Source organism: Panthera pardus, unplaced genomic scaffold (genome assembly GCF_024362965.1).
Source record: "Panthera pardus isolate Hobbes unplaced genomic scaffold, ASM2436296v1 HiC_scaffold_20, whole genome shotgun sequence".
In the NCBI taxonomy this organism is placed as follows: Eukaryota; Metazoa; Chordata; class Mammalia; order Carnivora; family Felidae; genus Panthera; species Panthera pardus.
This window is the reverse complement of record NW_026526766.1, coordinates 16,797,322-16,822,107: the sequence shown is the minus strand read 5'-3', so window position 1 is coordinate 16,822,107 and position 24,786 is coordinate 16,797,322. Positions and strand designations below refer to the sequence as shown.

The following is a 24,786-nucleotide window of genomic DNA, read 5'->3' as shown; positions in this document are numbered from 1 at the left end:
AAAAAAAATAACTTTTAAGAAAATTGATGGATAATTAAAATATACATGATATAATAGAATGAAATCATAAATTGGTATTGCTAAGAGTTTTAATGATATGGGAAAATGCTTAAAAAAAATAGGACTTTCAGACAGCTAATCAAACTCTGTCTTCCACTAATTACAACTGAGAGCCCAACTAAAATACACCTCTGGCCTCTAAAACCTAAATGAAGGCATTACCGAATATGGAATGGAAGTCCAACTTGGCAAATCGACTCATACAGAGTAAAGTTTTATGGTTTTATTTTTTGCCTTCTCTCCCAGCGTTGAACCAAGAGTGAACACCCAGCAGAGCTCCACCGGTCAACATGGGCAGCCCAAACACTGAAAGAAACCTACCTTTTTGGCCAGAAGAGCAGGAAAGGAAGCTGCTCTGAGCAAGAGTGAATTCTGGGGATGAGAGAGCTGGGTAAGTGATCCCTTAATTCTGTGTATAAACTGGCACTAGTCCTGGGCTTATTCCTTCTTGTTTTATTTTTTTAATCTTTATTTTGAGAGAGAGAGAGAGAGAGAGAGAGAGAGAGAACAAGCAGGGGAGGGGCAGAGAGAGACACACACAGAATCCAAAGCAGGCTCCAGGCTCTTGGCAGTCAGCCCAGAGCCTGATGTGGGTCTTGAACTCACGAAGCACAAGATCATGACCTGAGCCAAAGTCAAATATTTAACTAACTGGGCCACCCTGGTGCCTCAGTCCTGGGCTTATTCTTGAGGGACACATGTAAGGGACAGATTGAGAGCCATATAGCAAAGACTTTGAGAACTAAACCACAGTATAAACTTATGCTCAAATCCCTCACAAATGTCTGAGTGTTGCATACTTGGGACATGCCCAAAGCAGCAGAGCCAAGGATTTGAAAACTGAGCTGACCTTAGAACCTATGCCCACGGAAGAAGAGACAGTACTTACGGTCTGAACCTAACTGTGTTGAATATCTACTTAAAAAAAAAAATCAACATCCTTTAGAAGATTTTGACAAGACCCATAGTCTCACAAGGTAATTATTCAAGACACAATCCAAAATACTTGACATGCAAAGAATAAAAAAAGTGTGGCCAGTTTTAAAAGGAAACACAATAGTCAGCATGCAAACAGTCAGTGAAAGGTGACCTGTTTTCAAAGACAATCAAGAGAGGTCAATTTCAAGGTGACCCAAATATTAGACTTACCCAAAATTTTAAAGCACCTATCAAAACTTCTCTATAAGGAAACTGAAGTGAATGAAAACCTAGACTTTCTCAAAAGAAAAATATAACCAATAAGAAACACGTGAAAATTTTAGGAGAGAAGAATACAAATACAGACATAAAAAACTGAATGAAATGAATGAAATCTTGCCATATGCAATGACATGGATGGAGCTACAGAGGATCATGTATGCTAAGTGAAATAAGTAGAGAATGACAAATACCATATGATTTCACTCACATGTGGAATTTAAGAAACAAACGAGCAAAAGGGAAAAGAGAGACAGAGAGAGAGAGAATGCTAAGCCAAGAAACAGACTCTTAACTGCAGAGAACAAACTGACAGTCACCAGAAGGGAGGTGGGTGGGGGGATGGTTTAGGTAGGTGATGGGGACTGAGGAGGGCACTGGTGATGAGCCCCGGGTATTGTATGGAAGTGTTGAAACACTATTTGTACACCTGTAACTGACATTACACAGTATGTTAACTAACTGGAATTCAAATAACAACTTGAAAAAAAAAAGAAAAGGATAACATTTTAAAAAAATACATACTCCTTTCTGATCTGCTGAAATAAGTGGGATAGATATAAACATTATTCTTTTGTACCTGTATTAAGCTAATTATGATTTTTGTTTGTTTTGTTTTGGTGCTTAGTCTAAGTTAGAATGATGTTGAATATTTTATTTGAGTTTTTCCGAGGCGTAATGAGTCTCTTGAACACTTGGAATTTTTTAAAGAGTATTGCTCTCCATAAAAGTGGCTCTATATTTTTAATCACCTCTTTAAAATATGTTAGTTTACCCTTTAGAAGAAAGGTGGTAATTATTATAACTACAAAGGGAATTGTTACATAATTCTGTTATGCTTGTTAAAATTTGAAGACAATATTTTTATTTTTATTAATGTGATAGGTTTTCTGACTTGAGCTTATAAAACCGCAGGTGCAAAAATATGGGTGTATCCAATAATGTCTAATGTCATTCCAGCCCTCAGCTTTACAGGTGTCATTTGACTCCTGTGTTCCATTGTTGAACAAGCACCTGTGAAGTCTTGCAGGCAAAGGTATTAGTGCAGTACATGACTCTGTATCAGTACATGACTAAATCTACCAATTAGTTTTTTTCCCTATTTCTCCCACCCCTGGCTCACCACCTCTGGCCACCACCAATCTCTTCTCTGTATCTGTGAGTTTGGTTTGCTAATTTATTATTTCTTTAACTTATAGATTCCAAATGTAAGAGAGATGACACAGTAATTATCTTTTTCTGACTTTGACTTCGTTCACTTAAGCATAATTCTCACAAGGTCTATCCATGTTGTTACAGATTTTGTGACTGGATAATATTCCAGCTTCTTTATTCATTCAGTCATTGATGGAGATTTAGATTGTTTCCATATCAGGGTGCTTGGGTGGCTCAGTCGGTCAAGCAGCCGACTCTTGATTTCGGCTCAGGTCACGATCTCACAGTTCGTGAGATGGAGCCCCGCGCTGGGCTCTGTGCTGACAGCACTGAGTCTGCTTGGGATTCTCTCCCTCCCTCTCTCTCCGACCCTCCCCGGCTCTCTTTCTTTCTCAAAATAAATAAATAAACATAAAAAATAGTTTAAAAAAAGATATTTCCATATCTTGGCTATTGATAAGGAATGCTGAAATGAACATGGAGTTGCACATACCTTTTTGAGTTAGTGTTTTTATCTTGTTTGGATAAACACCCAGAAGTGAAATAACTGGAACATATGTAGGTCTATTTTAATATATAATATTAATATTTAATACTTTTTTCCATAGTATCTGTACCAATTTATATTCCCATCAGCAGTGCACAGGGGTTTCCCTTTCTCCACATCCTTGCCAACACTTGTTATTTCTGGTGATTAATGTTATAGAGCCTCTTTTCATGCACCTGTTGGCCAAGATATGCCTTCTTTGGAAAAATGTCTATTCAGATGTGCCCAATTTTTTTTTAATTTTATTTTTTATTTTTTAAAATTTACATCCAAATTAGTTAGCATATGGTGCAACAGTGATTTCAGGAGTAGATTCCTTTGTGCCCCTTACCCGTTTAGCCCATCCCCCCTCCCACAACCCCTGCAGTAACCTTCAGTTTATTCTCCATATTTATGAGTCTCTTCTGTTTTGTCCCCCTCCCTGTTTTTATATTATTTTTGCTTCCCTTCCCTTCTGTTCATCTGTTTTGTCTCTTAAAGTCCTCATATGAGTGAAGTCATGATTTTTGTCTTTCTCTGACTACTTTCACTTAGCGTAATACCCTCCAGTTCCATCCATGTAGTTGCCAATGGCAAGATTTCATTCTTTTTGATTGCCGAGTAACACTCCATGGTGTGTGTGTGTGTGTGTGTGTGTGTGCGCGTGCGCGTGCACACACTCATACACACACACACACACACACACACACACACACACACCACATCTTCTTTATCCATTCACCCATCGATGGACATCTGGGCTCTTTCCATACTTTGGCTATTGTCGATAGTGCTGCTGTAAACATAGGGGTGCATGTGTCCCTTTGAAACAGCACACCTGTATCCTGTGGATAAATGCCTGGTAGTGCAATTGCTGGGTCGTAGGGTAGTTGTTGTTGAGGAACCTCCATACTGTTTTCCAGAGTGACTGCACCAGCTTGCATTCCCTTAGATCTGCCCAAGTTTTAATGGGACTTTTTTTTGCCATTATGTTGCTTGTGTTATTTATATATTTTAGTTATAAGCCCCTTATCAGATATATGATTTGTAAATATTTTCTTCCAATCCATAGGTTGCCTTTTCATTTTGTCGATGGTTTTCTTTACTGTCAAAAGCTTTTTAGTCTGATGTAGTCTCACTTGTTTATTTTCGCTTTTGTTGCTTTTGTTTTTCGTGTCAGATTCAAAAAATTATTGCCAAGACCTATGTCAAGGATTTTGCCACTTAGGTTTTATTCTAGGATTTTTATAGTTTTAGGTCTATTTTCAAGTCTTTAATCCATTTTTTACAACTTTTTAAAAGCAAATGGTACTGCCAGTGTGGGGCTTGAACCATTAACCCCACAATCAATAGTTGCGTGCCCTACCAACTGAGCCAGCCAGGTGCCTCTAGTCTTTAATCCATTGTGAGTTAATTCTTGTGTGTAGTAGAAGATAGTGGTTCAACTTCATCCTTTTGCATTTGGCTGCTCAGTTTTCCCAGTACGATTTATTGAAGACACTTCTCTTTTCCCATTGAATATTTGTGGCTCCTTTCTTGTAAGTTAATTAACCATATATGCATGGGTTTATTTTGGGGCTCTCTATTCTATTGATCTCTGTGTGCCATTACCACACTGTTTTAATTATTATAGCTTTGTAATATAATTTGAGATCAGGATGCATGATGTCTCCAGCTTTGTTGTTCTTTCTCAAGTTTGCTTTGGCTGTTCAGGGTCTTTTATGATTTCTATTTCTGTGAATAATGCCATTCAAATTTTGATAGGGATTGTATTGAATCTGTATATTGCTTTGCAGAGTAGAGACATTTTAACAATATTAATTATTTCCATCTGTGAATAATGGAATTTCTTGTATTGTTCCTGGTCTTTAAGGACAAGCTTTCAGCTTTTTGCCACGGAGTATGGAGTTAGCTTTATCATATTGAGGTACATTCCCTCTTATGCCAACTTTGTTGAGAGTTTTTTTTTTATAAATGTTGGTTGAATTTTGCCAAATGCTTTTTCTGCATCTATTCAGATGGCTATATAATTGGCCGTATGTATGACACTGCCTAATTTGTGGATGTTGAACCATCCTTGCATCCTTGGAATAAATCCTACTTCATCATGGTGCATGATTCTTTTAATGTATTTTTGAATGCTCTTGGCTAATGTTTGATTGAGGATTTTCCCATCTGTGTTCATCAGGGATATTGACCTGTAATTTTCTTTTCTTCTGGCATCCTTGTCTGGTTTTGGTATCAGGGTGCTACTGGCCTCATAAAATGAGTTAGGAAGAGTTCCCTTCTATTCTATTTTTTGGAAGATTTGACAAGGATTGGTCTCAATTCTTCCTTGCAAGTTTGGTAGAATTCACCTGTGAAGTTGTCTGGTCCTGGAATTTGTTGTGAGGTTTGTGATTACTGATTCAATCTCCTTGATAATAATTGATCTGTTCAGATTTTTCTATTTCATCAGTATTCAGTGTTGGTAGACTGTATGTAGAAATTTATCTATTTCTTCTAGGTTATTCAATTTGTTGTCATATAATTGTTCATACCAGTCTGTTATGATTCTATGTATTTCTCTAGTGTCAGTTGTAACATCTTTCATTTCTGACTCACTTCTTTCTTGGTGAGTCTAGCTAATGATTTGTCAAAGATTTATCCTTTCAAAGAACTAGCTCTTAATTTCCTGGATCTTTTCTGTTGTCTTTTTAGTCTTTGTTTCATTTATTTCCGCTCTAATCTTTGTCATGTCCTTCCTTCTCTTAACTTTGAGCTTTATTTGTTCTTTTTTCTCTAGTTTCTTGAGGCAGAGAGTTAGGTTGTTTATTTGAGAGCTTTTTTTGTTTCTTGAGGGTGGGCATTTATTGCTTTCAACTTCCCTCTTAGAACTGCTCTTGCTATATCCCATAAATTTTAGTATGTTAGATTTCTATTTTCCTCTGTCTGAAGTTGTTTTTGATATCTCCTTTGATTTCCCCAATGACCCGTTGGTTATTCAGTAGCATGTTGTTTAACCTCCACATATTTGTGTATATTTAATTTTTCTTCATGTAATTAATTTCTAGTTTCATACCATTGTGGTCAGAAAAGATGCTTCATATGATTCCAATCCTCTTAAATTTATTAAGACATGTTTTGGGGCTCCTAGGTGGCTCAGTCAGATAAGCGTCTGACTTTGGCTTAGGCCATGGTCTCACAGTTCATGAGTTCGAGCCCCACATCGGGCTGTCTGCTGTCAGCACAGAGCCTGCGTCAGATCCTCTGTCTCCTCTCTCTGTTCCTCCCCTGCTTGTGCTCTTTTTCTCAAAAATAAATAAACATTAAAAAAATAATTAAAAATTAAAAAAATACTTAAAAAAAATACTTGTTTTGTGGCCTAACATATGATCTATCTTGAAAAATGTTCCAGATGCACTTGAGAAGAATATGTATTCTATTGTTTTTGGATGGAACATTCTATAAGTATCTGTTAAGTCCATCTGGTCTAGCGTGTCATTTAAGGCCAATGTTTCCTTATTGGTTTTCTGTCTGAATGATCTATGCACTGACGTAAGTGGAGTATTAAATTCCCTACTATCATTTTATTGCTGTCTACTTCTCTTAAGTCTCATAATATTCATTTTATATACTTAGGTTTTCCTATGTTGGGTGTGTAAATATTTATACATGTTATATTTTCTTATTGGATTGACTCTTTATCATTATGTAATGCCTTTCTTTGTCTCTAATTACAGTCTTTATTTTAAAGTCTATTTTTTTCTGATAAAAGTGTAGGTACTCCAGCTTTCTTTTGGTTTCCATTTGCATGGAATATCTTTTTTCATCCCTTCACTTTAATTTAAAAAATGTTTAATGTATATTTATTTTTGACAGAAAGAGAGACAGAGTGTGAGGAGGGGAGGGGCAGACATAGAGGGAGACACAGAATATGAAGCAGGCTCCAGGCGCTGAGCTGTCAGCACAGAGCCCAACACAGAGCTCAAACTCACAAACCTTGAGACCATGACCTGAGCTGAAGTCCGACGCTCAACTAAACCACCCAGGCGCCCCTCCAACCCTTCACTTTTAGTCTGTGTGTGTTCTTACATTCTAAAGTGAGTTTTGGGGCACCTAGGTGGTATAATTAGTTAAGTGTCTGACTCCTGATTTTAGCTCGGGTCATGATCTCATGATTGTGAGATCAAGCCTCAAATTGTGCTCTGTGCTAATAGCACAGAGCCTGCTTGGAATTCTCTCTTTCCCTCTCTCTCTCTGTCCCTCCCCCACTCATGCTCTCTCAAAATATAAGTAAATAAGTAACTAAATAAATAAATAAATAAATAAATGTGAGTTTCTTCTAGGCAGCATAGAGATGGGTCCTGTTTTTATATCTATTCAGCACACTTTATGTCTTTTGATAGTAGAATTTAGTCCATTTACATTTAAAGTCATTATTGATAGGTATGTACTTTTATCTATCAATGGTGGCTTTAAATGTAAATGGACTAAACTCATCATTTGGTTAGTTGTTTTCTGGCTGTTTTTGTAGTCCCTCTTTAGTCTTTTCTTCTCTTGTTCTCTTCCTTTGCGGTTTGTTGACTTACTTTAGTGGTATGCTTGTATTCCTTTCTCTTTCTCTTTTGTGTGTTTGCTATAGGTTTTGTTTTGTGGTTACCATGAGACTTATATATAGCAACTTAAAACTAAAACAGTCTATTTTAGGGGCACCTGGGTGGCTCAGTCAGTTAAGCATCCAACTTTGGCTCAGGTCATGATCTCACAGCCTGTGAGTTCAAGCCTCACGGCAAGCTCTGTGCTGACAGTGAAGAGCCTGGAGCCTGCTTCAGATTCTGTCTCCCTCTCTCTCTGCACCCCCTACCCCACCACCCCTGCTCACACCTCTGTCTCTCTCAAAAATAAATAAACATTAAAAAATAAAAAATAAATGAAACAGTCTATTTGAAGCTGATAACAACTTGAGTTTGATCCCAATGGAAAGCTCAACATTTTTATTCCCCCCACCATGTATTATATATATATTTTTTATGTATTATATTTTTAATGTTACATTTTACATCTTTATGTCTTATGTATCCCTTACCAAATTATTATAATCATAGTTTTTAGTACTTTTGTTTTATAACCTTCATGTTAGCTTTGTAAGTGATTAAGCAACTACCTTTACTATATATTTATCTTTCCAGTGAACTTCATTCTTTCATATGTGTTCTTGTTACAAATTGGTCCCCTTTCTTTTTAGCTTAAAGAAGTCTCTTTATCTGTTCCTGTGAGGCCAGTGTAGTGGTGATGAACTCCTTTAGTTTTTACTTGTCTGGAAAATTTTTTATCTCACCTTCACTTCTTTTTTTTTTTTTTTTTTTTTTTTCAACGTTTTTTTTATTTATTTTTGGGACAGAGAGAGACAGAGCATGAACGGGGAGGGGCAGAGAGAGAGGGAGACACAGAATCGGAAACAGGCTCCAGGCTCCGAGCCATCAGCCCAGAGCCCGACGCGGGGCTCGAACTCACGGACCGCGAGATCGTGACCTGGCTGAAGTCGGACGCCTAACCGACTGCGCCACCCAGGCGCCCCTCACCTTCACTTCTGAATGATAACTGTGCTGGGCATAGTATTCTTGGCTGGAAATTTTTTCCTTCAGCACTTTGAATATGTCATACCACTCCCTTCAAGCCTGCAACGTTGTTGCTGAAAATCTACTTACAGTCTTATGGGGGTTCCCTTGTAGGTAAGAAGTTTTTTCCTTCTTGCTTCTTTTAATATTCTCTCTTTGTCTTTAACTTTTGCCACTTTAATTAAAATATGTCTTGGTGTGGATTCCTTTGTGCCCCTCTTATTTGGAATTTTCTGGGCTTCCTGGATCAGGATGTCTGGTTCCTCACTCAGGTTAGAGAAGGTTTCTGCCATTATTTCTTCAAATAAGATTTCTGCCCCCTTTTCTCTCTCTGCTCTTTCTGGGACTCCTATAATGTGAATGTTAGTCTGCTTGATGTTGTCCTAGAAGTCCCTTAAGCTACCTTCACTTTGAAATTCTTTTTTGATTTCACTGCTCTGATTGATTTCCTTCTAGTTAACTAATCTTTTCTTCTGCATCATCTTGTTTGTTGTTGAACCTCTCTGTCGTATTTTTCATTTCAGTTACTGTATTCTTCTGCTCTGTGACTTCTATTTAGTATTTTCTTATTATTTTTTTAATCTCTTTGTTGAAGTTCTCACTGTGTTCCATTCTTCTCCCAAATTCAGTGAGTATCCTTATGACCATTATTCTGAACTCTTTATTGGGTAAATTATTTATCTCTATTTCTTTAAGCTTTTTTTCCCCCTGAGGTTTTATTTTGATTTTTCATTTGGAACGTATTTCTCTGTTTCTTTATTTTGCTTTACTCTCTGTATTGGTTTCTATAGCAAATGAAGCAACCACTTCTCCCAGTCTTGAAGGAGTGGCCTCATGTAGGAGATGAACCTTGTTATTGAGCCCTGCATCAGCTCTTGGTTGTCTTTTAAACCTTTGTATTTGTCCAAGCAGCCTATTATATTTTTAATAGCTCTGACTAGTTCAGGATGTGCCAAGACCTGTCATTGTCCCAAAGATCTTAGCACCTAGATCCAGGACAACTGAAAGCCAGATCCTCAGGTATCAGCTTTTGCAACTATGCAACTATATGCAGTCCTATGGGACCACAAACATAAGCCCCATTTGTCACCAGGGCCAGGGGATCTAGAGGTGTCCATTGGGCAGCATGCACAAAAGTCAGGGCTTCAGGTGAGTGTATAAGCTCTTTTCTGGGAGATACTGACAAGCTGGAACGAGGCAAAGGGAGAGCACTAAGGTGGCATCCACAGCCTACATTCTTTGAGAGCAACTCCATGGGCCACTAAATGTGGGCTAAACCTGAAGTGTGCTCCTCAGGCCAAAGCTCCAGGACAAGCAAAGGGGCCTCCCTCACAGAAAGACTGGGAGGGGTGTGCCTCAGCCTGCAATCTGTGTGGTACCTTGGGGAGCAGTAGTTTGCCAAGAGCCATCTTTCTGTTTTCCATAGTTCAGCGGGACCTCGGACTGCAAGCCACTAGAGTTAGGTGGTCGAGGGGTGTCCCCTCAGTGGCAGCAACAAAAACCAGTGCAACAGATAGGTATGTGTAAAGCTGCCCTTCAGGAGACAGTGGTGTTCCAGAGTATGTCAGCAGGTGAGCACGAATATAGTACCTGCCCTCTGAGGTCTCTGGAAAGGATTCCAGTCAGTCCCAAGATGCATGTTTAATTAGAACCCTGCACCTCAGACCACAGTCATGATCATTATTACCTTAATAGGTCTCCTACGTGGAAAGACTGAGCTCCTGGGTCTATTGCCTCTTGCTCTGTCCTGGAGATGGAAGCTGTGTAAGAACGCTTTTTCTGTTGGTTACATCCGTGGGATTCATGAGTGTAAGCCCCAGTGGCCACCAGAGTCAGGTGATACAGAAGCGTCCCCTAGAAGCAGTCACAAAAATTAGGGAGCCAGACAGAGGTTTGAGCTCCTTTCTGGGCGATACCAATTATTACAGTCCCATGGGACCACAAACTCCCCTGGCCTCCAGAGCCAGGAGATCAAGAGGCATCCCCTGGGCAGCAGCTGCACAAATCAGGGCATCAGATTTCATGCTCCCTTGCATGAAATATGGGTGCTTTGGAGCATGGCAAAGGGAGAACGTGAAGATCGTGCTTTCCAGTCTCCATCCCTGGATAGTGTGCTGCAAGCTCCTAGATATGTGTGTTCAGTCAGATGCCCCTCAGACCAATGCTTCAACATAAGCAGGTGTCCCTTCTTCACTTTGAGTCTGGGTATGGTCTGCTGCTCTGAGCTGGGCCCTGGGGCAGGTGCTCACAAGTCTGAGCACACAAGCCCTTTAAGAGGTGTTTCTCAGATCATTTCAGTCTTGTGAGTCTCAGGGCATGAGTCCCATTGATTTTCAAAGTTAGATATTTGGTGGCTCATCTCTTAGGTGCAGGTTTTAAAAGTTAGAGTGTCTACGGGCACCTGGGTGGCTTAGTCGGTTGAGCGTCTGACTTTGGCTCAGGTCATGGTCTCACAGTGCATGAGTTTGAGCCCCACATTGGGCTTGCTGCTGTCAGCACGGAGCCCACTTTGGATCCTCTGGTTCCCCCCTCTCTCTCTGCGCCTCCACCCACCTCTCTCTCTACCCCCCCCCCACACTTAAAAGTAAATAAATATTTAAAAAAAAAAAGGTTGAAGTGTCTAATAGGGGGTTTAAGCCCTTTGCTCCTCAGGGAGAAGCTCTTGGGTTTTGAGTTCCTTCCTGGTTGTGGGTCTTCTTGAAGATTGTGTTCCAGCCTCTCCTACCTGCTCTGAGGTGGTTTTCTTCTAATTAGGCTGGTGTGTAGTTATTACTTAACCAGCCTTTAAGGTTTCTAAGAGGAAATATTTCCATATGCAGCTTTAGGCTCTGTGGGAGTAAGTGAATTCAGGATCTACCTATGTCACCATCTTGAACCAGAACCTTAAATTAAACAATGTATATTCTTTTCCTGATTGTATAAATAATATGTTCCCGTTTTGGAAGTACATGAAGGCACAAAAATATAAACAAACAATTAAAATCCTTTTCCCAAAGACAACCACGGTAATACTTTAGCTTGTTTTTTGATCCATAGTTATATATTTGAATTTATCATTATTTCTTTAATTAATCAAAGTAATACATGAATATGACTATATATATATGTGTGTGTGTATATATATATATATATATATATATATATATATAGTTTTTATTTTTTATTTGCATATTTTTAATTTGCATTCAGGTTTATCAGGGATATTGACCAGTAATTCTCCTTTTTTGGTGGGGTCTTTGTTGGGTTTTAGAATCAAGGTAATGCTGGCTTCATAGAGTGAGTTTGGAAGTTTTCCTTCCATTGCCGTTTTTTGGAACACTTTGAGGAGAATAGGTATTACCTCTTCTTTAAATGTCTGATAGAATTCCCCTGGGAAGCCATCTGGCCCAGGACTCTTATTTGTTGGGAGATTTTTGATAACTGATTCGATTTCTTTCTTTTTTTAAAATTTTTTTAAATGTTTATTTATTTTTGACAGAGAGAAAGAGAGACAGAGCATGAGCGGGGGAGGGGCAGAGAAAGAGGGAGACACAGAATCCGAAGCAGGCTCCAGGCTCCGAGCTGTCAGCACAGAGCCCGATGCGGGGCTCAAACCCACAAACTGTGAGATCATGACCTGAACCGAAGTCGGATGCTCAACCGACTGAGCCACCCAGGCGCCCCAAAAACTGATTCTATTTCTTTGCTGGTTATGGGCCTGTTCAAATTTTCTATTTCTTCCTGTTTGAATTTTGTTAGTGTGTGAGTGTCTAGGAATTTGTCTATTTCTTCCAGATTGTCCAGTTTGTTGACATATAATTTTTCAGAGTATTCTGTTATAACTGTATTTCTGTGCCTTTTGTTTGTGATTTTATCTATTTGAGTCTGCTTTTTGAGAAGTCTAGCTAGGAATTTATCAATTTTGTTTATTCTTTCAAGAAATCAGCTCTTAGTTTCATTGATCTGTTCTACTGTTTTTTGTTTGTTTGGTTTTTTTTGGATTCTGTATTATTCATTTCTGCTCTAATATTTATTATTTCCCCTCTTCTGCTGCCTTTGGGCTTTATTTGCTGCTCATTTTCTGGATTCTTTAGGTGTAAGGTTAGGTTGTGTATTTGGGACCTTTCTTGATTTTTGAGATAGGCCTGAATTGCAATGTATTTTTCTCTTAGGGCTACCTTTGCTGCATCCCAAAGGGATTGAGCTGTCTTGTTTTAATTTTCATTTGCTTCCAGGTATTTTTTAATTTCCAATTTAATTTCCTGGCTAACCCATTCATTCTTTAGTGGGCTGTTCTTTAACCTCCATGTATTTGAGGGCTTTCCAATTTTTTTATGGTCAATTTCAAGTTTCATAGTGTTGTGATCTGAAAATATGCATGGTACGATCTCAGTATTTTTGTACCTGTTGAGGGCTGATTTGGTGATCCAATATGTGATCTATTCTGGAGAATGTTCCATGTGTACTTGAGAAGAATGTGTATTCTGCTGCTTTAGGATGAAATGTTCTGGATATATCTGTTAAGTCCACCTGTTCCAGTGTGTCATTGAGAGCTGTTGTTTACTTGTTGAATTTGTGCTTAGATTATCTGTCCTTTGTTGTAAGTAGAGTATTTTTTTTTTAATTTTTTAACGTTTATTTATTTTTGAGACAGAGAGAGACAGAGCATGAACGGGGGAGGGTCAGAGAGAGAGGAAGACACAGAATCTGAAACAGGCTCCAGGCTCTGAGCCATTAGCACAGAGCCTGATGCAGGGCTTGAACTCACATACCGTGAGATCATGACCTGAGCCAAAGTCGGACGCTTAACTGACTGAGCCACCCAGGCGCCCCATAAGTGGAGTATTAAAGTCTCCTATAATTATGGTATTATTATCAATAAATTTGCTTATGTTTGTGATTTATATATTTGGGTATATCAAATTGGGGGCATAAATATTTACAATTGTTAGCTCTTCTTGATGGATAGACCTCTTAAATATGATGTAATGCCCTTCTTCATCTCTTGTTACAATCTTTGTTTTAAAATCAATTTGTCTGATATAAGTATGGCTACTCTGGCTTTCTTTTGATGTCCAGTAGCATGATAGATGGCTCTCTATCCCCTCACTTTCAATCTACAGGTGTCTTCAGATCTAAAATGAGTCTCTTGTAGGCAGCATATAGATGGATCTTATTTTTTTTATCCATTCTGATAACCTGTGTCTTTTGATTGGGGCATTTAGTCCATTTACATTCAGAGTGATTATTGAAAGATATGAATTTAGTACCATTGTGTTATCTGTAGATTTCATGTTTGTGATAATGTCCTCTGGTCCTTTGTAGTCTTTGCTGCTTTGTATTCAGAGTCCCCTTAGGATTTCTTGCAGGGTTGGTTTAATGGTCACAAACTCTTTTAGTTTTAATATGTCTGGGAAAGTCTTTCTCCTGTTCTGAATGACAACCTCACTTGCTTCCTATTGAGCACATTGAATATTTCCTGCCACCCCCTTATGGCCTGCCACGTTACAGTGGACAGGTGTGCCACTAAACTTATGTATCTACGTGTGTAGGTTAAGGACCATTTGTCCCTAGCTGCTTTCAGAATTCTCTCTTTATCTTTGTATTTTACAAGTTTCACTATGATATATCATGGTGTTAACCTTGTTTTTTAATTTTTAAAGTTTATTTATTTTGAGAGAGAGCACAGGTGGGGTAGGGGCAGAGAGACAGGGAAGAGAGAAAATCCTAAGCACGCTCCTTGCTGTCAGCACAGAGCCTGATGCAAGGCTCAAACTCATGAACCATGAGATCATGACCTGAACCAAGATCAAGAGTCAGACACTCAACTGACTGAGCCACCAAGGTGCCACAGTGTTGACCTATTATTGTTGATGTTGAAGGCAGTTCTCTGTATCTCTTGGACTTAGATGCCTATTTCCCTCCCCAGATTAGGGAAGGTCTCAGCTATAATTTGTCCAAGAAACCTTCTGCCCCTTTTTCTCACTCTTTTCTTCTGGGACTACTATGATATGGATATTGTTTTGTTTCATGGAATCACTTAATTCTCTAATTCTCCCCTCATGATCTAGTACTATCCTTTCCCTCTTTTTCAGCTTCCTTATTCCCATAATTTTATCTTCTATTTGACCTACCCTCTCCTCTGGTTATTTAATCCTCACTGTCACTGTATCTAGTTTATTTTGCATCTCAGATACAGCATTTTTAAATTCATCCCGACTAGTCCTTAGGTCTTTGATCTCTGCAACAAGGGTTTCTCTGGTGTCTTATATGCTTTTTTCAAGCCGAGCTATTAGTCTTATGAATGTTGTTCTAAATTCTTGTTCAAATATATTATTTATATCTCTTGTTCTTTTGAGCAAGTCTCTGGCTGTGATTTCGTCTTTGCCTTTCTCTTGGGGAGAATTCCTCCATCTTGTCATTTCGGCTAAGTTTCTATCTTTTGGGTGTTTTAAAAGCTTGTTATGTGACGTGCACTCTCAAGTACTACTATATTAAAAAGGGGTCATATGCTGTCCAGGGCCCGGCACTCCAGGAAGTGTTTTTGGTGTATGTTTGGTGTTTGGTCTGTTGTTGTGTTTTGGCTGCTCTGTCCCACTGGTGAGTCCTCTGCAGAGCTCCTCTTAGCTTGCAGTGGGCAGTGTTTGGACCTTGAACTAGGTGTGCTTTGACTTGTTTGTTGGAATAACCCTGGAAAAAAAAAGAGGGTGGGGGAAGCCTGATCCCGTAAAAAGAGAAAAAGGATAGGTGAGAAAGGAAAACCAAACAGAGGATCAAAAAACTCTAAGGCTCATTACAACGAAAGAGAGAGGAAAAGAAAGAAGAAAAAAGCAGAAGAAAAGAGAAAAGATGGAAAAAGAATAGAATAAAAAAGCCTGACCAAAAAATACATATATGTATATATAAGAAAAAATGGCAAAAAACAAGTCAGACACAATGAGCCCGATTCCAAAAGAAAAAAATAAAAAGAGGGAGGAAAGAAAGAGAAAAGAAAAAAAAAATGTCTGTTGGTGCCTGGAGGCGGTGGCTGTGCTGGTCTGGAGGAGAGGCCGGCTGCCTTGGGTCAGACTCAGTCTTGCTCTGTTAGATTAGCAGTTGCCGGGCACCGAGGGGCGGGGTAGGTGTAAGTGGTCCCACCTTCACTGGGGACCACTGTGCTGCTCTCGGAAGTTCCACCCTGTTGGTTGTGTGTGTGGGGAAAAGGCATCACCCCAATTTCTCCTCCCCAGTCGGGGTTCTCAACCCATGCTGTTCAGGCAGCCCTCAGAACAGTGAGGGTGGTCAGCTTGCCCTGAACCACAGGTCTCCTGAGCCTTCCCCTTGGCGCTCAGCTGGGATTCAAAACCCTATGTCTTTAAGCACCCAGCCCTTTGTGGATCTATTCCCCTCCTCCAGACTGGAGCCTCTCCCCTTTGCTGAGGAAAGGCCTTTGGCTAGCACCTGGAGGGTCTTCTTCCCAGAGTACTCTGGGAAGGGGACTGTTCTTTCCCAGTGCACCCCAGAGGCCACGACACCACACCATGCTCTCGGGGGCTGGCTCCCTCCTGCCCAGGAATATGCACCAACGCTCCGCTCTGGAGAAAGTCACGCACTTCCAAAACCTCTGAGTTTCGGCTCCAAAGGCTGTTTGCAAAAATGCACTGGGATGCTCAGTACTTCAGCTTCCCCAGTCCATGGTCCTGAGCGGTTTTCCTCTTGTGCTAACCCTATGCCACACTTTCACAACCCCTCTGTCTTTCTCTGCCTTTTGTCTCTCCACACAAAGGGTTCCCTCGTCTCCACAGCTCTGCTCTTTTATTTCCCCCAGTTCACGTGCATGCACCTAAATCCCTCCAAGCTGTCTCCTTCCAGCCTGTGGACATCCTTCTACCTCCCTGCAGATTGATCCCTTGGGTTTTCTAAGTGTTCTGACCCCAATACAGCTGTGTTTGAGGGACCAGGAAAATCCAGGTCCCCCTACTTCTCTGCCATCTTAACTCCTCCAAGCTCTTGAGTGTCTACTCTCGAATCATTTTAACATGCTCTTTTGTGACCTTTCTGTGAGCTTAAAATTCCCCAATATTTAAAAATATAATTGCTTTGACTTTAATAAAAAGAAGCATAGTCATAAATATTTAAGCAATACAAATAAATGCCAAGTAGAATGTGAAAAGTGTCATCACTATCACTCAGAAGTAATGTTTGGTAACACTGAGAATCATATCTAAGCACCTCTTGATGGACAGGGGAACAGATGAATGGAACATAGTGTATAGAAGAAAGATAGAAGTAGTTTTATAAACTTGCATCATGAAAGGCATTACAAGCAGTTTTTCTTGAATTTAATAGAAGAAATTGCAGTAAACTTTTTAAGGAATAATTAACAAGTGTAATTATATGTATTTAAACTACACAACATGATGATTTGGTATATATATGTATAGTAGAATGATTGCAAGATCAAGATAATTAACATATTTATCACCTGACACAGTTAATTCTTTTTTCACTCTACCCTCCGCCCCTTTCAAGTGTACATTATTGTATTATTAACTATAGTCACCACCATGCTGCAAATCAGATCTTCAGAACTTTTTCTTCTCATAACTGAAAATTTGTGCCCTTTGACTTTCCCTCTCCCTAGTCCCTGGCAACCACCATTCTTTTCTGTTTTTATGAAATCAGTCAAGCACTGTGTTAAATGCTTTATGTGTGTGATCTTATTTATCTTTGTAATAACCCTAGAGTTAGGTCATTCATTCATTCATTCATTCCTCACTCAATTAATAAATATTTATTTATATCTATTATATACCAGGCACTTTTCTAGGTGTTGGGGGATTAGTCAAAAGAAACAGACATGTATCAATGAATGGTTTAATAAAACAGGCAAGAATCTATGCCCTCCTGGAGCTTACGTTTTACAAGCAAAATACGTGGCTTACTAGATAATGGATAAATGTTGCTGAGAAAAATAAAACAAGGAGGGGGATGTAAGGAGCTGGTGATGAAGCAGGGATGTTCACAATTTTAGATAGTGTGCAAAGGAAGATACCGCTGAGAAAATGACCTCTGAGTCCACATTTAAAGGGAGAGCAAGAGGAAGAGTAACCCAGACAGAAGAAAAGGCAAGAGTAAAAGCCTACAAGAAGAAACTTTTTGGTCTTCTGAAAACAAGGAAGGCAGTCTGGCTAGAGGGAGAGTGCAAGGAGATACAGTCGTGGAGACGAAGGCTGGGTCTGATCTTGCAGGCAACTATAAGGACTTTCTTGTTGCCTCTGAGACAGAAGGCATTGAGGTCTTTGATCAGAGGAGGGACATGATTGGACTTACATATTAACAAAATCATTCTATTTTACTGATTGGAGCAGAAATACGGGCAGGGTGGTCTGTTATTAGCTAATTAGTCTCCCCATTTGGCAGGTGAGGAGAATGAGACTTGAACTTGACCCAAATCATAAACCCTTTTTTTTATCTTTTAAAAGTTTTTTACTAATGTTTATTATTTATTTTTGAGACAGAGACAGAGTGCCAGTGGGGGAGGGTTAGAGAGAAAAGGAGACACAGAATCTGAAGCAGGCTCCAGGCTCCCAGCTGTCAGCACAGAGCCCCATGCGGGGCCCGAACCAATGAACTGTGAGATCATGACCTGAGCTTAAGTCGGATGCTTAACCGACTGAGCCAACCAGGCGCCCCTGTCTTTTTTTAAAGAGCTTTTTTTTTTTAAAGTTCATTTATTTATTTTAAGACAGACAGAGACAGTGTGAGCAGGGGAGGGGCAGAGAGAGGGAGAAAGAGAATCCCATTCTGTGCTGATAGCACAGAGCCTGACATGGAGCTGGAACTCATGAAACCCTGAGACCATGACTTGAGCTGAAACCACGAGTCGGACGCTTGACCGTCTGAGCCACCCAGGCGCCCAGGTCCTAAACTCTTAACACAAGCAGACGAGCAGCACCAACATCACCTGGGACCTTAGAAATGCAGACTCTCAGGCCCCTCCCCAGACCAGCTGAATTCGTATTTTAGGAGGAGCCTCAAGTGATTCACTTGTACATTAAAGCTTGAAAAGCCTTGGCCTCAAACTCTAAGAGATATTGTTGTTGAAACTCATTGATCAGGAAAGAATATCATTGAAATGGTGTTCTAAGGAATTGTTATTTGGTAGCAAATAAACAGAGAAGAGAGAGGGATACCAAACAGGAGGAAATTACAATAACCCAGTAGTTTAGGGCCGAATGGCTGAAGTAAGACAATAACAGTAGGAAGGAAAACTCATTTTTTTTTTTAATTTTTTTTTTTTTTTTTTTTTTTTTTTAGCGTTTATTTATTTTTGAGACAGAGAGAGACAAAGCATGAACGGGGAGGGTCAGAGAGAGGGAGACACAGAATCTGAAACAGGCTCCAGGCTCTGAGCTGTCAGCACAGAGCCCGACGCGGGGCTCAAACTCACGGACCACGAGATAATCACCTGGGCTGAAGTCGGCCGCTTAACCGACTGAGCCACCCAGGCGCCCCAGGAAAACTCATTTTTAAGAAGGAATGGAGGCAAGAGTTTTTTTTTTTAATCCTATAATTTTATTTTTTTATATTTTTATTTTTTTGATTTTTATTTATTTTTTAAATTTACATTCAAGTTAGTTAGCGTATAGTTCAACAATGATTTCAGGAGTAGATTCCTTAATGCCCCTTACCCATTTAGCCTATCCCCCCTCCCAGAACCCCTCCAGTAACCCTCAGTTTGTTTTCCATATTTAAGAGTCTCTTACGTTTTGTCCCCCTCCCTGTTTTTATATTATTTTTGCTTCCCGTCCCTTATGTTCATCTGTTTTGTATCTTAAAGTCTTCATATGAGTGAGTGAAGTCATATGATATTTGTCTTTTTCTGACTGACTGATTTCGCTCAGCATAATACCCTCCAGTTCCATCCACGTAGTTGCAAATGGCAAGATTTCATCCTTTTTGTTTGCCAAGTAATACTCCATTGTATGTATGTGTTCTTTATCCATTCATCCATCGATGGACATTTGGGCTCTTTCCATACTTTGGCTATTGTTGATAGTACTGCTATAAACATGGGGGTGCACGTACCCCTTCAAAACAGCACACCCGTGTCCCCTTGGATAAATACCTAGTAGTGCAATTGCTGGGTCGTAGAGGAGTTCTATTTTTAGTTTTTTGAGGAGCCTCCATACTGTTTTCCAGAGTGGCTGCACCAGTTTGCATTCCCACCAGTTTGCATTCCCACCAGCAGTGCAATAGAGATCCTCTTTCTCTGCATCCTCGCCAACATCTGTTTTTGCCTGAGTTGTTAATGTTAGCCATGCTGACAGGTGTGAGGTGGTATCTCATGGTGGTTTTGATTTGTATTTCCCTGATGAGGAGTGATGTTGAGCATCTTTTCATGTGTCGGTTGGCCATTTGGATGTCTCCTTTGCAGAAGTGTCTATTCATGTCTTTTGCCCATTTCTTCACTGGATTATTTGTTTTTTGGGTGTTGAGTTTGTTAAGTTCTTTATAGATTTTGGACACTATTTATAGATACCTTTATCTGAGATGTCGTTTGCAAATATCTTCTCCCATTCTGTTGGTTGCCTTTTAGTTTTGCTGATTGTTTCCTTTGCTGTGCAGAAACATTTTATTTTGATGAAGTCCTAATAGTTCATTTTGGCTTTTGTTTCCTTTGCCTCCAGAGACCTGTTGAGTAAGATGCTGCTGTGGCCAAGGTCCTAGGGTTTTTTGCCTGCTTTTTCCTCGAGGATTTTGACGGCTTCCTGTCTTATGTTTAGGCCTTTCATCCATTTTGAGTTTATTTTTGTGTATGGTGTAAGAAAGTGGTCCAGGTTCATTTTTCTGCATGTCGCCGTTCAGTTTTCCCAGTACCACTTGCTGAAGAGACTGTCTTTATTCCATTAGATATTCTTTCCTGCTTTGTCAAAGATTAGTTGGCCATATGTTTGTGGGTCCATTTCTGGGTTCTGTAGTCTGTTCCATTGATCTGAGTGTCTGTTCTTGTGCCAGTACCATACTGTCTTTATGATTACAGCTTTGTAATACAGCTTGAAGTCCGGGATTGTGATGTGTTCTTTTTCAAGATTGCTTTGACTATTTGGGGTCTTTTCTGGTTCCATACAAATTTTAGGATTGTTTGTTCTAGCTCTGTGAAGAATGCTGGTGTTATTTTGATAGGAATTGCATTGAATATGTAGATTGCTTTGGATAGTATTGGCATTTTAACAATATTTGTTCTTCCTATTCAAGAGCATGGAATATTTTTCCATGTTTTTTTGGTGTCTTCTTCAATTTCTTTCGTAAGCTTTCTATAGTTTTCAGTGTATAGATTTTTCACCTCTTTGGTTAGATTTATTCCTAGGTGTTTTATGGTTTTTGGTGCAACTGTAAATGGGATCGATTCCTTGATTTCTCTTTCTGTCGCTTCATTGTTGCTGTATAGGAATGCAACCGATTTCTGTGCATTGATTTTATATCCTTCCACTTTGCTGAATTCATGGATCATTTCTAGCAGTTTTTTGGTGGACTCTTTTGAGTTTTCCATATAGAGTATCATGTCATCTGTGAAGAGTGAAAGTTTGACCTCCTCCTGGCCAATTTGGATGGGAGACAAGAGTTTTTTAATGAAGGAAAAAGCCTATAAAACTTAGGCAACGATTACATATACTGGTGAGTGGGAAGGGACCATGAGACAGAGAGTTAGGTAAAATGTGACACTGAAGTTTCACACCTTGGTAAGAGAATACTTGGATCATTACCGGAAAAAGAGAGTGAGAACAGGGATTGTGAGGATGAGGTCAAAGCAAGTTTCAACTTAGTGGACAGAACTTGGTGGTGGCTGCAAATGTTCTGTAGGTTGTCCGGAATGTCTGGATGGGGAAAACTTGTAGCTGACATACTAGTTTTGGAGTCATTTGCCTGGAGGTGCCCACTGAAGCAGTGGGAGTGATTGAGATTTGGGGGGAGAAGACAGAAAGAAGACTGTGGCCACATATCTAGAACCAGCACCCCTTTTAGAAAGGGTAGGAAGCAGAAAAAGGGCAGTCTCAGAAGGGTGAAGAGAGTGTAACATCTCTAAAACCAAGGGCGGTGAGAGAGTTCCTATTTGGCCACAGGCCCATGGAGATTAGGAGAAATGAAAGAAGATGGATCTTAGCAAAAGTCAAATCGAACTATTGGTGTATTTCAAAGAATGATTTTACAGGAATGAAAGCCAGAGGCTTAGAGAGAGGGCGGGTGGTCAGGAGACATGATCTTCACCCTTAGAGATGCCCCAACCACCAGAAAGGCAGACAAGATAACCACAACAGGTAATTATCTGACAGCACACCCTTATTGACAACTGCACAGTTAAATATGCATGATTCATACTAGCTTTTTTTTTTTTTTTTTTTTTGTAACCCATCAACATATTATATAGATATATGCATGGTTCTAGGATTTGCAAAGCTCAAAGTGAAAGTCAAACTTCAGATAAGTTATATTTCTGTATGGTCTTTTTGAAAAACCTGATCAGAATTTTTGGTCACATTTTACTAACTAGCACACACTTTTACTATGGCTCTTATTTTATTGTTTTAATTGCTGGTCATTTAGTGGAAAAGATCTGTTGTTGTTTGTTGTTTGTTTGCTTGTTCGTTTTAGCTCATCTTTGCTCCTTTATCAAGAGTGACTCCTTTGTTATGGAGCACTAATGGCTCCAGAAACAATCAGCCCTGTGTAAATGACCATCAGGTGACCAAGAACTTTAGCCTCATCAGCCCAAATGTCACTCAGTGATGCCAAGTCAAAAGAATGCTGCAAGAGCTGCCTTTGCAGTAAAAATTGCTCATGTATCACTCACGTGATGCATTCTATCAGAATCATAGTCATAACAGATTTTATTTACTCGAAGTAAACATTTGACAGTGTTCTATTCACTGGCTTCTCAAAGACTAAATATGCCAAAATATATCTTCCTCTCAAAAAGAACTTCCTTTAAAAAAGAAAATGTGGTTGAAAATATGAAAAAAAAGCATGAATATTAAAGTGTTTACAACTTCCACATTTTTCTAAGAAGCAGAAAACTGTTTATTGTTGTCTATCTAGCTTCTTGCAGTGGTGATGAGTCTAGACTGGCCCACCTTATGCTTACACTTGAGGGAATGTGTGTGTATGCAGTTGAGTCAGGTGTGGACTCTGGAGGATAAGAGACCAGGTGGGCGGCAAGTGTAGTACTTCTTCAGAAATGAAGAAAGAAAGGTTGACACTAAATGAGAATAAACAGAAGTTAAAGATAAAAATATTGTAATGAAAATTAGAGAGCTCCAGTATACTTCTTTCCAAGTTGCACTACTTTGCATTTAAGAAGATTTGGTCTGTTAAATGTGAATAATTATAGTGTCTATCTTATAGTGTTGTTGTGAGAAATAAATGGAGAAAATGAATACAGAGCAAACACATGGTGTTTAATAGGTGCTTGCGAAATGGTGGTGGTTAGGCTGCTCACACATGCTCTTTCCTCCAAAGCATTTGTTTGAGAGGGATTGTATTTGCTTTCTTTCCAGTGGAAGGAATTTGGGGTAGGGTGGAGGTTGGTAAACCTATGGAGTCTTTCTAGAAAGGGAGGGAGGCTGTGGGAGAAGGAATGGTTCCTGCGCTCCAGATGCCCAGTTACCACAGAGATCTGTGGGTTGCCCAGCTGTTGCAGCGGTATATGGGGCCATGTGTGTTCTTCCGGTGTAAGACATTCCCTGCCTGAGTTCAGTTGACAGCCCTGGGCCTTCATTCCCTAACCTGGTATCTTGCCTTCCCTATTTCTTTCTTTCTTTTTCTTTCTTTCTTTCTTTCTTTCTTTCTTTCTTTCTTTCTTTCTTTCTTTCTTTTCTTTCTTTCTTTCTTTCTTTCTTTCTTTCTTTCAGTGTTATTTATTTATTTATATTTTATTTTTTTTTAAATTTACATCCAAATTAGTTAGCATGTAGTGCAACGATGATTTCAGGAGTAGATTCCTTAATGCCCCTTACCCATTTAGCCCATCCCCCCCTCCCATATGCCTTCCAGTAGCCCTCTGTTTGTTCTCCATATTTATGAGTCTCTTATGTTTTGTCCCCCTCCCTGTTTTTATATTATTTTTTGTTTCCCTTCCCTCATGTTCATCTCTTTTGTCTCTTAAAGTCCTCATATGAGTGAAGTCATATGATATTTGTCTTTCCCTGACTGACTAATTTCACTGAGCATAATACCCTCCAGTTCCATCCACGTAGTTGCAAATGGCAAGATTTCATTCTTTTTGAATGCCGAGTAATACTCCATTATATATATATATATATATATATATATATATATATATATATACACCACATCATCTTTATCCATTCATCCATCAATGGACATTTGGGCTCTTTCCATACTTTGGCTATTGTCGATAGTGCTGCTTTAAACGTGGGGGTGCATGTGCCCCTTTGAAACAGCACACCTGTATCCTGTGGATAAATGCCTAGTCGTGCAATTGCTGGGTCATAGGGTAGTTTTATCTTTAGTTTTTTGAGGAACCTCTATACTGTTTTTCAGAGTGGCTGAACCAGCTTGCGTTCCCATCGCCTTCCCTATTTCTTTGGATCCTAGATGGGATTCCTTCTCTCTGCCCAATGCCAGATATGCAGAGTTCATTTCCTTGGGACTCCTCTGCAACCCAGCACCAACTCCTGGGTCTGGGTAAGGATGAAATCATTTCAGGCCGGACTCAGGTAGCATCCCCTCATAAGCATGCATGATGCTTATGGCTGGTATTAGGGTTATTGCAGCTGTTACAAATTAAAGAATGAAAAGAGAGAAATTTGTTCTGACCACATAAAAGTAACATTGGTTTCAGGCACTTGCGTTTTCTTATCATTTGTGTCTAATTACCTTGCAACACCATGTATATATATGGCTGTCATTAACTGATCTGACTCACTTGAGCCTGCACCATGGTCGTCTGTCCATTTGTGTTTATTACTCTAAAATAATAGTAACCTTGTAATATTTGTAATAAAAAAGAGGTAGTGATATTGTATGTCCCTCAAAACAGTTCATATTGGTTTCTGCCATATTACGGAGATAGTATAATCCTTTCCTGAAAAATCTCACTCCAACTCTATAGAGTGTACTTCACAAGCCCACCCCTGGAGACTACATTTCTTTCCTTTTTTTTTTTTTTTTTTTTTTTGAGACTTTGTATTTTTAATACTTCTCTGGGGTGGTGGTTCTTGCCCTTTTCTGTGTGTGTCATTGACACATTAAGGATCTCATGGACCC

General features: G+C 39.5%; 1 protein-coding gene across 2 annotated transcripts in view; it reads left to right on the top strand.

The window, feature by feature from the left end:
- Window positions 1–24,786, top strand: part of TRPM6 (transient receptor potential cation channel subfamily M member 6) — a 201,466-nt gene that overhangs the window by 4,277 nt on the left and 172,403 nt on the right. Inside the window, exon 2 of one of the 2 annotated variants that reach the window (XM_053907814.1) lies at window positions 307–451. The gene's annotated coding sequence lies outside the window, so the exon portion shown is untranslated. Of the gene's footprint in view, window positions 1–306; window positions 452–791; window positions 1,038–24,786 lie in introns of those variants that run through there. The other variant, XM_019463591.2, reaches the window with a different exon arrangement.